Genomic DNA, 15605 nt, shown 5'->3' on the forward strand with positions numbered 1-15605 from the left:
CCTGCATCCAGCAAGGCGTCAGAGGCTGCGGCTGGCGCCGGTGGTTCCAGACCCGCGAAGGCTTTGCCGGCGTCCAGCAGGGTACCGGAGGTCGCGAAGGCGGCCCGAGGGTTGCCATCGCCGGGCAAGGCCGTCGCCGACTTCGCCACTGATATTAGTGTGGACGACTATCTTGGTGGTAAGCCGTTGGCTCTTTTTTTTATAGTTCGTTGATACGTCGCAGGGTCGGACGAAAGGCCAACTTGTTATTGTTGCGCCTTCCGCGGCGTCCACGGCGGCTGCCGTAGTGCCGAAGGCGAAGGGCGGTGCTCTTAGTGCCGGAGGCGAGATGCCGGCACTCGCAGTTGTCAGGGACGAGGCGGGCGCTGTGTCCCGCCGGCTGAAGGAGATGAAGGAGGCGCTAAATCAGGTCCGTTGAGCTAGACTTCGGGTTTTTTTGCCGGCTTTGTTGGGGCCGCGGTCTTACGTGTGTTTTGCAGGCGACTGACTTCGCAGACCGCGCGGCGTCGGGGGCCCTCACGGCGGTTGTGTCTGCCGAAGTCGAGAGACTTCGGACGCAACATGCTGACGCCGTCCGGGAAAAATCGGTCGCCGACAGTAAGTGCCGCAAGCTGGCGGACAAGGTGGCCGCACTGGAGGGGGAGAAGACTGACCTCCGGCGCCAACTGGCGGGGGAGAGGAGGGAGGCCAACGAGGCCCTCGCCAAGGCGCAGGCTGCGCAGGCGGAGGCCAATCTGGCGCGGGCGGAGGGCAATCTTGCCAGGGAGCGCGCCGAGCAGTAGCAGGAGTGGCTCAGCGCCCTGGAGAGCCGTGTGGAAAGGGCCGAGGCTGCGACGCGAGCGGAGGCTGAGCGGACGCGCAAACAGCTTATGGATTCATACCATGAGCTGGGCGCGCGGACTGGTGACTTCGAAGTGCCGGACCGAGAGCCCGGACTTTGCTGCCTGGAGTGGGTACATGAGGAGTTGCAGGCACTCCCAACTATCGTGGAGGGGTTCATGTCGTATGTGTGGCAGAACCTCCAAGTTATTGGGCCCACATGCACCCGTCCTTGTCCCAAAGACCTCAGACGACCATGCATGTGCACCAGATAACTCAACAGGATCTGTCCGATTGCCCCAAGGACATCGGATAAACCACTTTCAACCAGAACCGCGGGATTAAGTAACACAAATCACACACACCAATATTGTTGCAGCGGAAATCTTACTACCAAATTTTACAGGTTACAAAAATTTTACATTATTTTATCGGAGTGATTACAAAATTATAAGTTTGAAATATATGCTAGCTCAAGTGACCATCCTCATTAAGAAGTATAGAAGAAGTACTTAGACTTATAAGAAGGCCGAGCCCACCGGCACTTAAACACCATTATCAGCAGCACAAAACTAAACCTGAAAAACAACAGGGAATAAAACCCTGAGTATGGAATTACTCAGCAAGTCTTACCCGACTAAAGAAAAGACTCTCAAGGATATGCTGGATTTGGGAATCAAGGAGAGGCTTTAGCAAGAATCAACTTAGATACTTTTGCAGAAAGAGCTTACTAAAGTGAGTCCTTACTTTCAATATTTTAACGCCAGATTAAATATTAATAGACTCTGTTTGCATCTGGTCTAATTTCACCATCTCATCAATACAACATCATTTTTATTCATGAGGTTCACATCCTGACTTAGGTTGCAGGTCAGTGATCAAGTCTCCACTCTCCGGGGATATAACGGCGATCCGAATCGATTTACTCAGCTGAGGATCTCTAACCACACGACATATGTAGCACTTAACCCTTGCATATGTCAACCGTTCCCACAGATCCTCCACAATGTGAACCGGTCCGCGCTACCCGGGAGCACAGTACTCCTCCATCCAGCCTCTAGCCAGGAGGGCACACGCTACTCCCACCATCTCCCACGCCCAGTGCGCGGTTGTCTTTTCACGTATGGAATAGCCGGGTTCAAGCTTACCCTGTCCCATTTCCAGGGCATGTGGCTAGTTAAGATAGTCCTTGATCTATCAGGCCTACATACGCATCCAATCCTTAATTGACCCGGGCGGAGCATCACCTGTTCCTAGCCCAAGTCCCGATTTAAGTACTTCCACCCTTAGGATTGTTTGTATTCCTTAGGATGAAAAGAGCATTATAGGGAACTTTACAGTAAGATCCCACCATGCTCCCAATGAAAATATCCGTGCAGGTAGAGGTCATCCTTCCTCAGGATCAACCTGAGCTAGGCATAAGTGCAAAGGACAAACTCTATCTGCCTATAAGCAGGGCTAAGCATTTTTTGTAAATCATATTTTGATACTTCATCAGAAGTATCTATAAAAGGTATGGATTTCAAGGTAGGCAATGCATCAAAGGGTTTCCAAGCAACTCCTATAAACGTAATGCACATTTCGCTAGACTTAAAGTGTGTAAAAATTATTTAAAAACACAAGGAAGGGGTTGCATGCACCGGGGATTGCCTGGGTAACACTAGGTTAGTGTTGTTAGGTGACGTCCGCTTGACGAGTATTCTTCGACCGAGCACTTGCTTGATTTAACCATCTTCAGGTTGGTCCATCAGCTTCATCCTACGGATTAGCCCACGCTTGGGGTCGACTTGACTCAAGTTCTCCGCATCTCGTGGTTAATCAACGTACCTAAATGATTTGCATAATGCACATGAATGCATATAAACAAGAATATCACAAACCTAAATAAGGCTACACGACGGTGAATTAAACACCTAGCGGCGAGACGTTGTACTATTTTCTACGGAAAACACTAGTTATCAGCGTACGACTAAGCGCAATAATCATGGTTTTCTAGATTAAACGAACCTAACGCAAACATCACGAACAACACATTAAACATAATTAGCCTAGACACAACTCATCATCTACATTATTTTTAACTTAGCTGGATTGAATCCTAACAGAGACAAACTTATCGATATTATTCACTTTCACTCATTTCGGTAATGCTAGGTATTTATCTAGGGTATTTAATTGATCATTAACAAAGGATATCATGACTAGAATAAACTAACTAATTATACATGGCATCGACCATATCAATTAATCAAATTGACATAACGACACTAGAAAATTCTATTAACTAGCTAATAGGAATACTTAACTTATTTCTTTCAACATCAGCTCGCCCGAATATTACCTAAATTAATCTATCTTTTGCATTATTAACTTCATTGTACTTCACATGTATTTAATCCTACCGTGACACGACTGCTTCAAAATCAAAAAAATGAAAATAAGCATATCACATTCATTGAACTACTTCAATAATTAAGCTAACAAAAATTTTAAATCGGCTTACCATTCTAAATCTGACGCGCTATCCGCGAACACGGCAAGGATTCTGGTTTAGCTCTTATGTCGAGCACTTGGTAAATACCATGCTGCTAGCTTCGTCTTCACCCGATTCTCGGGATTTCTTGATGACGCACGGAACGACGACGAGATCGTGTCCGAGTGAATTTTATGGCGCGGACTGGGGAAAGGACTTGGCGAGTAGCGACACGAGAAGCAAAGCGAGGTCACGGTCGGGCGGACTCGGATACAAGCCCACGCAACGCTTTACCGTGTCCGGCGCGCGTGTCACGGACTTGATATCGACTGCAAACAGTTTCGCGCGCACGACAACGCGACGGAGGCGAACTGAACATGGAGCTTTGCGGCAGCACGCGTAGGAATAACAAAACGCTACGCGTGCGACGCAAAGAATTCGACCGGCGAGCAGGACACGAACTGGGCAGAGTCGAGCCAGGGAGCGAGCTGCGCGCAGGCGCGCAGGAACAGAGGACCGCGCGCAAGAGAAGCGAGCCAGGCGCGCGCGCTGCGCAGAGGACTGGACACACGACAGGAAGAGACTCGGCCGGCGGCTGTCATGGCAACGGCAAAGGGATTCCAGGCTGAAGTCGAGCACGCGCCATGGGAACAAGGACCGCTCGGCTGGGAGGTCGAGGGCCTGCTCCTGGCGTGCAGCAACGGTGAGAAAGAGGATGGACGCCGAGCACAGGGATCTGACGCGCGTGAGATATAAGAGCAGGGCAGGGGCGGTGGAAGGGATAAAGATCGGCTGGAAAAATCTTGAGAAAGAGAGTAACGTGGATAAGGGCTAGGAAAAAAAATCAAACAGGAGACAAGGACGTCGGGATTTTTTTTTTCCATTGAATTGACATGCACACAATATCGAGATAAGAAAGAAATGAGGCTTAGGAAGATAAAGAGAATTTTGATTTTTCTTCTCCAAACCATTAACAAAATAAACATGTAGATATTTTGGAGTTCTGAAATCTGGGTCTAAAAAAATATGAACAGGTCGAATCAAACAAAACCGGCGATAAAATTTGAACCAGGTTTGATTCGATTCGAAATCCTGATAAATTTACCCGCGGTTTGAACATTTGGTTCCACGGTCACGGATGATTTACCAGTGAATCGAGGCTCAATTATATATCGAATGGTTTAATAATTGGTTACATCCGAAGATTTGGATTTGGGCGAGAACAACAGACCGAAATAAACTGATTTCGGCACTGATAATTCGTTCTGCTTGATTCGACCGAAATTAGCCGAAATAATATCTGCGAACGTATACGCGATTTTGTCTTCGAAACAGCGTGCTGAAGAATAAATTGGATTATAACCTCGCGCACGATTTTTCTCAGACAACGCGCGATACAAATTATTTTGTCCCGAACATTTTAGTCGTTGAGTTCAAATTAATTTGTTCAGGATAAAAATCGTCCAAGTGGTTCGAGCTTCCGAATTCGTATTCGCGCAAGCGATGAATTTTAAATAATCATCGGACGCACCGATTTTCGGAATAACAATGTTCCGAACATCACAAAAATTTAGGAAGAGCCCGGATAGATAAAAATAAAAACAATGTCGAACTAACGACAGACGAAACAGATTAAAACAGAGAGACTGTTATTCTTATTAATATCCCGTACTTACGTCCATATTCGCTGTTTACGTACAGTAACACCTGGGGTGTTACAGCCCTCCCCCCTTAAAAGAATCTCGTCCCGAGATTCGGAACGAAAGACTTTTAAAAGTAGAGAAACATGTAACACATGTCCATATCAGCGATAACCATAAGACAACTCTAAGCAAAGACGAGTGCCTTAGGAGGTTGTTTCTCTAGTGGACATAACATGTATTGTCTTAGGCTAATTTAGAGATGTCCAACAATAGAGACAATGCCTGCCAGAAGAACACATAGGGTTCCATGTGTGCAGTTTGCTTTTTTTTCTGATGACACTGTACTATCTGAGTCTGTTGAGCGAGCGGTAAATACGCGATTTTACCCAAACAGAATCAGATGCAACCCCTTGGGTAAAACACACAGAAAGAGGTTTACCAACAAGTGGCCACGGTAAGTTCATAACACACGAGATGAGTGCGTATGTCGAACAACATCACGGTTAACTCGTGTTAGCCAGAGAATCCAAGTCCATAAAAGATGATAGAGATTCGAGAAAATATCAAGGGAGAGATCCATTGATGTTGACTTCGTGACCAATCCATTTCATCAAATACTTAGCACGACTCGACTTGATCACACATGCTGGAAAAGCACACATGAGGCGATCGAGGCGTGACTAGAATGATGATTAGGGGTTACTGGCCGACTTAATCTTGATTCTTATAAGTACCTTCTTAGGATAGTTTGAACCAAAGTGGGTTTAGATAACTCGACAAAACGATCCCTAAACTCGACCTTTGATCACAATGCAGTTACAAGTTAGTAAAACCAACTTGTCGAACTACCTTTGACATTGAGTAGGTCCTCTCAGTACCATCGGTGAGCCAAGGGTTGAGAGTTCACTCTTATTAACAATTGATCATGCATTTGGGTAGAAATTCATTTGGTCAGGTTGTTCGTCCGTTTCTTCATGCGAGATGAATTATCCACTTGGTTAGGGAATACATGGATTAAACAAGAGAGCAAATGAACAACTCATGCATCTCAGCAGCAGGGGAAATCCAATCTCCATTTTGAGAGCTAATCAGTGGTCTCTCGACACTAAAAACCTCCAAGACTTCGCCTTTACACAAAGGATGTAAAGGGAACTTCTATAAGTAGTCACTACCAAGATCAAAAGAAAAGAGACCACGCCTAAAAGTGGTATGCCCCTTTTGATCCAACAGAGATGATAGATGTTGCTTGGCCATTTGACAAACAACATAGAAATTGTTTCAAGGGAGGAGTCCACGGAAGATCACACATCAGTGTAGTTCCACAATGGATCATGACTAGAGACCTCGATACCAGCATGCGCCAAGCAGCATAACCTTGCGTGTACATTCACAAGGGGCTCTCAGTTTCGTAGCGGCACCGTAAGTCATTAATCATGACACCATCACCGAACTGGCACCAATAATGAATCTCACGTAGCAAAAACAGATTGTGCTAAGATAACACATTGATATAGTCTCATAATGGATTACAACTACTAACCATGATACCAGCATGTGCCGAGCAGCACAACCATGTGTATACATTCACAGGAGGCCCTCGGTCTCATCGCGGCACCATCGGTTTTAGTCATAACACCATTACCAGATGTAACCAATGAGAAATCTCGCGCCACACAACTAGACTGGGCAAGGATGACAATATAAAAAAGAGACTCCACCTGTAAGAATGGTTACAAGTAGAGAGACAAATAGATCATGGCCCAATGAAATGAATAAGACATGGCCATAACCTAAACTGGTTGATGAAGGGAGTATGATGGGAGACTGTTAATCTAGCCCCAAGCATATTTCTATGTCCATCATAGAGATTACAAGGTCAAGGATTAGTATCTAACTAGATGCGGAGTAAAAATAATCATGAGATTAAGTTGATATGCCTTCGATAGAAATGAGGAAATCAAAGGCATCAAACTCATGAAAATGACGAGACATGCCTTTCCTAGGTTGGGTCGATAAAACAATGATGTGATTATCAAGAACAGGCAAGCTGGAATTAGGGATATCAGCTTGCGCCAATCGAATAAGGGCATGGTCTAAGATGAAAATATGAGTCGAGATTCTTATTTTAAGATTAAGTACCCTTTTTGTCCAACGAAGAAATTATCTAAACATTTATTTGTATAAGTTTGGATCAAAGAGGGGTAACGGAAAAATCAACTTTGGTCATGGTTCACCAACTAAGAACATGGCCTAGATTTGGGTTTAGGCAAACAAGTCACTAACCTTCTATCGACACATTAAGCACAAGAGCACACATATAGCATCTAAACATAATACCTAAGGAACGGAGAACAACTATTTTATCGAAGTTCATAATTCAACATTACACCAGATTATCTACAATCACTGGTTTCTGGAATAAGGATGAGAGAAGCATTGGGTGTATAGGTGACAAACATAATACAACAATCAGGATGCATGCTCGTCTTATTCGTCCTCACTGATTTTGCCAACATAATGTGGCGATAGCGTTCTATATCGGTGGCATACTTGCGACTCTCACGGTATTTTGCTAGTCGTCAACTACACATACGTTTTCGAGGTTAGTGTACCTGCAGAAAATTCCATCACAGCCCAATTTCCCAATGATGCAATTCACACATGACAGTTTATCACAGTTTATACTCCATATATTGCTATATGGAGGCCAGCTCATCATTAAGCGCTGAGCCACGCATAGGCGTCGTTGCCACACTTTTACCATAGGGTAACTCATTATGGTAACTCACCTTCTTACCTGGGCGTAGGTGCGTCGTTACAAGTACATTAAACTTCTCAGTATTCCCATGTCTGTATACCCATACACATCCATGGGGTACTGAATTCCCAGAAAAGTAATTACTCCACATCGCAGCCTTCATATATACATATGTAAAACATGTATATAATCAAGCGCCACAATTAAGCACTTCCCTAGACCGACGTTTGTTCGGTCATGCTCTCACATCTCACCTTACCTGATCGTCGATCCATTCAAAACTGAATGACCTCAAAATAACAATACGCATGTATGCAATACCCCCGGTTGTGGGTTAGTGGTTTTCAAATAAGCCACCTAATAGTCCTTAACTTAGGGCTTAACAGAGGATGTCGCTAGCATTATAGTTTTTCAAATCTGTTTTTCAAAACCAAACAATATGTTTAGTTGAAGATAGGTATTCTAAAACCAAAACTTTTGTTTTGAAAATACGTATGTGATCGTACATACTTAATCCAGCTCCGATACCAGCTGTGGTAGAACCTCCAAGTTATTGGGCCCACATGCACCCGTCCTTGTCCCAAAGACCTCAGACGACCATGCATGTGCACCAGATAACTCAACAGGATCTGTCCGATTGCCCCAAGGACATCGGATAAACCACTTTCAACCAGAACCGCGGGATTAAGTAACACAAATCACACACACCAATATTGTTGCAGCGGAAATCTTACTACCAAATTTTACAGGTTACAAAAATTTTACATTATTTTATCGGAGTGATTACAAAATTATAAGTTTGAAATATATGCTAGCTCAAGTGACCATCCTCATTAAGAAGTATAGAAGAAGTACTTAGACTTATAAGAAGGCCGAGCCCACCGGCACTTAAACACCATTATCAGCAGCACAAAACTAAACCTGAAAAACAACAGGGAATAAAACCCTGAGTATGGAATTACTCAGCAAGTCTTACCCGACTAAAGAAAAGACTCTCAAGGATATGCTGGATTTGGGAATCAAGGAGAGGCTTTAGCAAGAATCAACTTAGATACTTTTGCAGAAAGAGCTTACTAAAGTGAGTCCTTACTTTCAATATTTTAACGCCAGATTAAATATTAATAGACTCTGTTTGCATCTGGTCTAATTTCACCATCTCATCAATACAACATCATTTTTATTCATGAGGTTCACATCCTGACTTAGGTTGCAGGTCAGTGATCAAGTCTCCACTCTCCGGGGATATAACGGCGATCCGAATCGATTTACTCAGCTGAGGATCTCTAACCACACGACATATGTAGCACTTAACCCTTGCATATGTCAACCGTTCCCACAGATCCTCCACAACGTGAACCGGTCCGCGCTACCCGGGAGCACAGTACTCCTCCATCCAGCCTCTAGCCAGGAGGGCACACGCTACTCCCACCATCTCCCACGCCCAGTGCGCGGTTGTCTTTTCACGTATGGAATAGCCGGGTTCAAGCTTACCCTGTCCCATTTCCAGGGCATGTGGCTAGTTAAGATAGTCCTTGATCTATCAGGCCTACATACGCATCCAATCCTTAATTGACCCGGGCGGAGCATCACCTGTTCCTAGCCCAAGTCCCGATTTAAGTACTTCCACCCTTAGGATTGTTTGTATTCCTTAGGATGAAAAGAGCATTATAGGGAACTTTACAGTAAGATCCCACCATGCTCCCAATGAAAATATCCGTGCAGGTAGAGGTCATCCTTCCTCAGGATCAACCTGAGCTAGGCATAAGTGCAAAGGACAAACTCTATCTGCCTATAAGCAGGGCTAAGCATTTTTTGTAAATCATATTTTGATACTTCATCAGAAGTATCTATAAAAGGTATGGATTTCAAGGTAGGCAATGCATCAAAGGGTTTCCAAGCAACTCCTATAAACGTAATGCACATTTCGCTAGACTTAAAGTGTGTAAAAATTATTTAAAAACACAAGGAAGGGGTTGCATGCACCGGGGATTGCCTGGGTAACACTAGGTTAGTGTTGTTAGGTGACGTCCGCTTGACGAGTATTCTTCGACCGAGCACTTGCTTGATTTAACCATCTTCAGGTTGGTCCATCAGCTTCATCCTACGGATTAGCCCACGCTTGGGGTCGACTTGACTCAAGTTCTCCGCATCTCGTGGTTAATCAACGTACCTAAATGATTTGCATAATGCACATGAATGCATATAAACAAGAATATCACAAACCTAAATAAGGCTACACGACGGTGAATTAAACACCTAGCGGCGAGACGTTGTACTATTTTCTACGGAAAACACTAGTTATCAGCGTACGACTAAGCGCAATAATCACGGTTTTCTAGATTAAACGAACCTAACGCAAACATCACGAACAACGCATTAAACATAATTAGCCTAGACACAACTCATCATCTACATTATTTTTAACTTAGCTGGATTGAATCCTAACAGAGACAAACTTATCGATATTATTCACTTTCACTCATTTCGGTAATGCTAGGTATTTATCTAGGGTATTTAATTGATCATTAACAAAGGATATCATGACTAGAATAAACTAACTAATTATACATGGCATCGACCATATCAATTAATCAAATTGACATAACGACACTAGAAAATTCTATTAACTAGCTAATAGGAATACTAAACTTATTTCTTTCAACATCAGCTCGCCCGAATATTACCTAAATTAATCTATCTTTTGCATTATTAACTCCATTGTACTTCACATGTATTTAATCCTACCGTGACACGACTGCTTCAAAATCATGAAAATAAGCATATCACATTCATCGAACTACTTCAATAATTAAGCTAACAAAAATTTTAAATCGGCTTACCATTCTAAATCTGACGCGCTATCCGCGAACACGGCAAGGATTCTGGTTTAGCTCTTGTGTCGAGCACTTGGTAAATACCATGCTGCTAGCTTCGTCTTCACCCGATTCTCGGGATTTCTTGATGACGCACGGAACGACGACGAGATCGTGTCCGAGTGAATTTTATGGCGCGGACTGGGGAAAGGACTTGGCGAGTAGCGACACAAGAAGCAAAGCGAGGTCACGGTCGGGCGGACTCGGATACAAGCCCACGCAACGCTTTACCGTGTCCGGCGCGCGTGTCACGGACTTGATATCGACTGCAAACAGTTTCGCGCGCACGACAACGCGACGGAGGCGAACTGAACATGGAGCTTTGCGGCAGCACGCGCAGGAATAACAAAACGCTACGCGTGCGACGCAAAGAATTCGACCGGCGAGCAGGACACCAACTGGGCAGAGTCGAGCCAGGGAGCGAGCTGCGCGCAGGCGCGCAGGAACAGAGGACCGCGCGCAAGAGAAGCGAGCCAGGCGCGCGCGCTGCGCAGAGGACTGGACACACGACAGGAAGAGACTCGGCCGGCGGCTGTCATGGCAACGGCAAAGGGATTCCTGGCTGAAGTCGAGCACGCGCCATGGGAACAAGGACCGCTCGGCTGGGAGGTCGAGGGCCTGCTCCTGGCGTGCAGCAACGGTGAGAAAGAGGATGGACGCCGAGCACAGGGATCTGACGCGCGTGAGATATAAGAGCAGGGCAGGGGCGGTGGAAGGGATAAAGATCGGCTGGAAAAATCTTGCGAAAGAGAGTAACGTGGATAAGGGCTAGGAAAAAAAATCAAACAGGAGACAAGGACGTCGGGATTTTTTTTTCCATTGAATTGACATGCACACAATATCGAGATAAGAAAGAAATGAGGCTTAGAGAGATAAAGAGAATTTTGATTTTTCTTCTCCAAACCATTAACAAAATAAACATGTAGATATTTTGGAGTTCTGAAATCTGGGTCTAAAAAAATATGAACAGGTCGAATCAAACAAAACCGGCGATAAAATTTGAACCAGGTTTGATTCGATTCGAAATCCTGATAAATTTACCCGCGGTTTGAACATTTGGTTTCACGGTCACGGATGATTTACCAGTGAATCGAGGCTCAATTATATATCGAATGGTTTAATAATTGGTTACATCCGAAGATTTGGATTTGGGCGAGAACAACAGACCGAAATAAACTGATTTCGGCACTGATAATTCGTTCTGCTTGATTCGACCGAAATTAGCCGAAATAATATCTGCGAACGTATACGCGATTTTGTCTTCGAAACAGCGTGCTGAAGAATAAATTGGATTATAACCTCGCGCACGATTTTTCTCAGACAACGCGCGATACAAATTATTTTGTCCCGAACATTTTAGTCGTTGAGTTCAAATTAATTTGTTCAGGATAAAAATCGTCCAAGTGGTTCGAGCTTCCGAATTCGTATTCGCGCAAGCGATGAATTTTAAATAATCATCGGACGCACCGATTTTCGGAATAACAATGTTCCGAACATCACAAAAATTTAGGAAGAGCCCGGATAGATAAAAATAAAAACAATGTCGAACTAACGACAGACGAAACAGATTAAAACAGAGAGACTGTTATTCTTATTAATATCCCGTACTTACGTCCATATTCGCTGTTTACGTACAGTAACACCTGGGGTGTTACAGTATGCCTCCCTGGTCACCTGCGAGGGGGCGATGAACGCGCTCTCTCGCGAAGGGTGCTGGCACTTTGAGGTCTTCGACCAAGCTGATGAAGATTTTGAGCGAGATATCTACAAGGTTGAGGACCCCATAGTGAAGGAATCCGCCGGATCCATCTACGACCGGATGTGGGGTCCGCACGGTCGCGAGGTGGTCAGGGAGCGGGCCGAGACGGCGAGGGCTCAGGTAACGTTTGGTTTTTGTTTGACGTTTGCTGGATGTGGGCTATGTGTGGGTTTGCTGAATTTGTGTGCTGTGTCTTAGGCGGCGCGTGGTGAGACGGTGGATGACTTCGGGGCGTTGAACAGCGCGCTGCCTGACCCGGAGCCGATTCCGGCGGAGGCCGTGTCCGGGGCCGCCCTGGAGCCGCCCCCGGAGACTGCGGAAGGCGCTCCGGATGCCCCCTCAGCCGCTGCGGCCGGCGGAGACCCGCCCCCAGAGACCGCCGAAGGCGCTCATGATGCCCCCGCAACCGCTGCGCCGAGGGCTGAAGATCCTGCGACGGTGGCGGCGGAGGCGACAGCGGAGGCAACGGTGGAGGCTCTCGCGACGGTTGGGTCTTCGCAGGTGGCGTAGTGGGTGTGGATAGTTAGGGAATTTTGGATATGTTGCTGAATTTTGGTTGCTGCGCAGGTTCAAGATTTTGGGCCTGCGCACGCAACCGCCACTACTAATTTTTTGGCGGCTTCGACCGTGGATGGTGGTAATAAATATGATGGGTCTGCATCTGAGTTTTCTGATTTTGCTGACTCTGGGAGCTCGGTTGAGTGGACTGAGGAGTCGTCGGAGGAGGACTTGGACTACTTTGCGGCCTTGGATGTGGCAGCGGCGGAGGCTTCACCGCACGCTGCGGACACAGAAGATGTGCCTGGTCCAAGTACTGGGCGCAGGCGGCGAAGGGCGGTTGCGAAGCGTAGGGTGAGCGGGGCGGAGGGCGGTCGGCTTCGTGTGAGTAGGGCTGGCCGGCAGGAACTGTTGTCCTTGCCTGCCGCCGTGAGTACAGGTGAAGGGGAATTGCAAAGTCTTTTTGCGGGTGAGGAGCTTAGGATAATGTTATTTAACTATAGGGAGATGGGAATTATTCTGAAGGTTGAGCCAATGTAGAGTGTGATGCCCTCGCTTGTACATGTGTAAAGGCTTGTATGATGAAGTTGTGTGCCCTCGCACATTTGGCTATGCTCGCGAAGGCGTTACGTGCTTGGTCAGGTGTATTTGTTATGCTGGACTTGTGCGTATATAGTCGGTCTTGGCGCGGACAATTTGGTGTGGTCGTTTTGCTTTTGTTATGCTTCGTCCAGATGTGCCCTCGGGCAACTTAGACGCGGATGGTCTCTGCAGCGGACTTAGGTTTTTCGCACTTGATGAGCTAGTCCGGCTGCACCCTTAGGCGACTTCTGCACGGTAAGTCTTCGCGGTAGACTTCGATTTTTCGCACTTGTTGTGCTAATCCGGCTGCACCCTTAGGCGACTTCTGCACGGTAAGTCTTTGCGGTAGACTTCGATTTTTCGCACTTGTTGTGCTAATCCGGCTGCACCCTTAGGCGACTTCTGCACGGTAAGTCTTCGCGGTAGACTTCGATTTTTCGCACTTGTTGTGCTAATCCGGCTGCACCCTTAGGCGACTTCTGCACGGTAAGTCTTCGCGGTAGACTTCGATTTTTCGCACTTGTTGTGCTAATCCGGCTACACCCTTAGGCGACTTCTGCACGGAGTTGTCGCACGCGAGGGTGGCTAGCGCTGAGCCTCGCGGTGACTTCGTATTGGTCGAATGTCGAAGACCGTCGTCGCGGTCTTTTTTCGACGCATGTTTTTGCGGGGGATTTTTCACTTGTATATTACATGGCTCCGCCTCGTTAAAAACCTCACCCCCCGGGAGGAAAAGAGTGTGGGCCAGAATAAAATTGTTTTTGCGAATTACAAGGGCGAATCAGCCCTGATGAGTCAAACAAAAAATTTGCGGAGGTTGTCAATGTTCAAGGAGTGCTCCAGGTCTTCGCTGCTTGGCGATGTGAGCCTGTAAGCGCTGGGGGAAGCTTTCGTCTTGACTATGAAGGGGCCCTCTCACCTGGGCTCTAGCTTGCCCCTGGACTCTGTCCGGGCTGTTCGGACGAGTACGAGGTCCCCTTCGCTGAATTCCCTTGGGATGACTGCATGGTCGCGCCATGCTTTTGTCTGGGCTTGGTATTTGTTTAGAGCTTGCAGGGCGAAGACTCGGTCCCCATCGATGAGATCCTTTGAAGTGGGCTCGTCCACGTCGGGGACTGCGGAAGGAACTGTTCGCGGGGACCCATGTTTTATTTCTTGTGGGGTCATGGCCTCTGATCCGTATAGAAGGTGGAAAGGAGTGAACCCGGTCGCCCTGCACTCAGTCGTGTTTAGTGCCCAGACCGCCTCGGGTAGCAAATCGGCCCACTTGCCCTTTTTTCGTCGAGGAGCATCTTTTTTACAGCTGTGAAGATTTTTCCATTGGCGCGTTCCACAACCCCGTTGGACTGCGGGTGATAGACTGAGGCGAAGGCAAGCTTGGTGCCGATGGAGAAGCAAAAGTCCTTGAAGTCTTGGCTGTCAAACTGTTTGCCGTTGTCGACTGTTAGTTCGGACGGTACTCCGAAGCGGCAAACAATGTTTTGCCAAAAGAATTTTTGGGCAGTCTTTGATGTTATTGTGCAGACAGCTCTTGCCTCGATCCATTTGGTGAAGTATTCAACAGCGACGAAGGCGAACTTAAGGTCCCCCTGAGCCGTGGGTAGGGGCCCGACGATGTCCAGGCCCCAGCGCTGGAGAGGCCATGTGTGGGCGATTAGCTTTGTAAATTGCGAAGGGCTGCCTGATCGAGGGGAGAACTTCTGGCAGGTTTCGCAGGACCTTGTGACCCGATTTGCGGCGCAGATCATTGCGGGCCAGTAGAAACCCTGGCGGATCACCTTAGCGGCTAGGGCCCTTGGCCCTGCGTGAGAGCCGCAGGTACCACTGTGTACTTCGCGTAAAATCTGGACACCTTCGGTTTCGGTGACGCATTTGAGCATTGGCTGACTGATCCCCTTCTTGTAGAGTTGGCCCTCAATCAGTGCGAAGTCTCGGCTTCGATGTTCGAGGCGCTTGGCCTCGTTGATGTCGGTTGGGTGATAATACCCCTGTAGAAACAGAGTTATTGGTGCCCGCCAGTCTTCGGTCATGATAAGGTTGACTATTCGGTGGCCCTCGCTGTCATTGGTTATTTGGAGCCCTTCGGGGCTTCGGACGGCTGGTGTGCCGATGACGTGGTAGAACACGTCGGAGGGCAAGGACTCGCCTCTGGCGGCAGCCTTGGCCAATGCGTCGGCCTCTTCATTTTTGGCCCGGTCCA

The 15605-nt window shown here is 46.9% G+C and overlaps 1 long non-coding RNA gene across 1 annotated transcript; it reads right to left on the minus strand.

Annotated features, from left to right (window-relative positions):
* Positions 1 to 1189: 1189 nt before the first annotated feature.
* Positions 1190 to 11264, minus strand: LOC109945537 (uncharacterized). Its single transcript, XR_002268752.2, has 3 exons — positions 10534 to 11264; positions 3323 to 9863; positions 1190 to 2646 (listed from the first exon to the last, which is right to left on the minus strand). It is a non-coding gene; the product is annotated as an uncharacterized lncRNA (long non-coding RNA).
* Positions 11265 to 15605: the final 4341 nt, after the last annotated feature.

The sequence above is a fragment of the Zea mays genome, chromosome 4, assembly GCF_902167145.1.
Source record: "Zea mays cultivar B73 chromosome 4, Zm-B73-REFERENCE-NAM-5.0, whole genome shotgun sequence".
NCBI classification, from domain to species: domain Eukaryota; kingdom Viridiplantae; phylum Streptophyta; class Magnoliopsida; order Poales; family Poaceae; genus Zea; species Zea mays.